The sequence below is a fragment of the Parus major genome, chromosome 19, assembly GCF_001522545.3.
Source record: "Parus major isolate Abel chromosome 19, Parus_major1.1, whole genome shotgun sequence".
Lineage (NCBI taxonomy): Eukaryota > Metazoa > Chordata > Aves > Passeriformes > Paridae > Parus > Parus major.
The window spans coordinates 716,362-718,623 of record NC_031787.1 but is presented as its reverse complement, the minus strand read 5'-3'; the positions used below and the strand labels follow the sequence as shown (position 1 = coordinate 718,623).

At 58.7% G+C, this 2,262-nt stretch overlaps 1 protein-coding gene across 1 annotated transcript in view; it reads left to right on the top strand.

The window, feature by feature from the left end:
* Nucleotides 1-2,262, top strand: part of GALNT17 (polypeptide N-acetylgalactosaminyltransferase 17) — a 137,251-nt gene that overhangs the window by 130,258 nt on the left and 4,731 nt on the right. The gene's annotated exons all lie outside the window — the stretch shown is intronic.

Below are 2,262 nucleotides of genomic sequence, written 5' to 3'. Positions count from 1 at the left end.
TTTTGTCACACGTCACAGTGCTGGGGTGAGGTGTCCCAGCACTCTGGGGCTCCTGCAGCCGGACAGGATGGGATGTGTGGCTGTCCCTGTCCCTGCTTCTGTCCCTGCTTCTGTCCCTGTCCCTGCTTCTGTCCCTGCCTCTGTCCCTGTCCCAGTCCCTGCTTCTGTCCCTGTCCCAGTCCCTCTCCCTGCCTCTGTCCCTGCTTCTGTCCCTGCCTCTGTCCCTGCCTCTGTCCCTGTCCCTGCCTCTGTCCCTGCTTCTGTCCCTGCCTCTGTCCCTGCCTCTGTCCCTGTCCCTGCTTCTGTCCCTGCTTCTGTCCCCGTCCCCGTCCCTGTCCCTGTCCCTATCCCAGTCCCTGTCCCAGTCCCTATCCCTATCCCTGTCCCAGTCCCTGTCCCTATCCCAGCCCCAGTCCCCGTCCCAGTCCCTGTCCCTGTCCCTATCCCAGTCCCTGTCCCAGTCCCTGTCCCTGTCCCAGCCCCAGTCCCTGTCCCTATCCCAGTCCCAGTCCCTGTCCCTGTCCCTCTGGGCTGGCTGTGTGGCCGTGGTGTCACCGCTGTCCCTGTGCCAGGTGGCTCAGGGTGCCCAGGGCACGAGGATCCTGCTCTGGGATCCTGTGGAGTGTTCAGGTCACACCTGCCTTTTTCTGCAGAAGGAAGAGCAGCCCTGGCTCAGCACAGGGTGGAGGTGAGCCCTGGGCTGGGGGACCCTCAGCAGGGACAGAGCCCCGGGAGGGGCTGGGGGGTGTTGGCCCCTTGTCCCTGAATCAGGCTGAAAAGTGGGAATTTGCTGTTCTGTCCTGACACCGTCTGGGACTGCAGGGTGGCCCCGGGGCTGCGCTCCCACCCCCGAGAAATCTGGCTGAGATCTGGGTCTCGTTGTGGCATCTCGCTTATCTCTAATCATCTGTTAATTGCTTTAAGAAGTGATCTCGAAGTGATTCTTATTAAAGATCTGATTTGAGCCTCGCCTCTTGAGTGATTTTCAAAAGATTCTCTGCTGCTGAGGTACAGAGGCAGTCAGTCCTCTCCCTTACTCATTTAATAGAAAAGTGCTGCTGTTTTAATGAAAATTCCATTTCTAAAAGGAATGGAAATGAAGGAGAGATCAAGAGCGATGGTGAACAGATTAACTCCATCCATCCATCCATCCATCCATCCATCCATCCATCCATCCATCCATCCCTGCTGCTGCCACTCAGCAGGGTGAGTTACACCCCGCAGCCGGAGGGAGATGGGACGTGGCCAGTGAAGCATCCCTTGCATTCCTGAGCCAGGCTGGGTGTCCTGAATGTTCCTCAGTGTCACCTGGAGCTCGGGGCACTCCCTGAACCCCCTCCTTCCATCCTCAACACCGGGCTGGTGCTGAAGGCTGGGAGGGAAGGGTCTCTGTGTGACCACAGGGGCTGGGGCACAATCCCAACCCCTTCCCTGCTGCCCTCCCTGGGGTCAGCCCAGGGCTGGGGGTTCAGGGCTGGGCCATGTCCAGTGTCACCCACAGGAACCCTGGGACCTTCTCCCAGAGCTGATCCCAGCCTGGGCTGATCCCAGCCTGGGCTCCTGATCCCGGCCTGGGCTGATCCCAGCCTGGGCTGATCCCAGCCTGGGCTGCTGATCCCAGTCAGGGCTGCTGATCCCAGCCTGGGCTGCTGATCCCAGCCTGGGCTGCTGATCCCAGCCTGGGCTCCTGATCCCAGCCTGGGCTCCTGATCCCAGCCTGGGCAGCTGATCCCAGTCAGGGCTGATCCCAGTCAGGGCTGCTGATCCCAGTCAGGGCTGCTGATCCCAGCCTGGGCTGATCCCAGCCTGGGCTGATCCCAGCCTGGGCTGATCCCAGCCTGAACTTGCCCTTGTTGGTGCAGAGGCTTCACCCACCCCAAATCCTGGCTGGGAAGAGACAGAAGGGCTCATCCAGCTGCTGAGGGTGTGCCCCAGGGGCCTGACAAGGGCAGGGCCCCAAAGAAATGGTAAATGGTAAATGGTGAATGATAAATGGTAAATGATAAATGGTAAATGATAAATGGTAAATGATAAATGATTGAATTGTGCTCTCCTGTTCACTGCCCCGCTCAGATCATTTCTCTGACCTCCTGTGTTTCGGTGCAGCGGCTCCTGCTGAGCTGCTTTGTTGCAGTTGATAGCGAGATAATTATAATGCCATCAGTGGTTAAACACTTTCAGCAGCAGCAGCCCCTCTCCTCGGGCCTTTGATGGATATCTAACAGATTAATCAGCTGCTGGGAGCACAGGGAGCGCTGACAG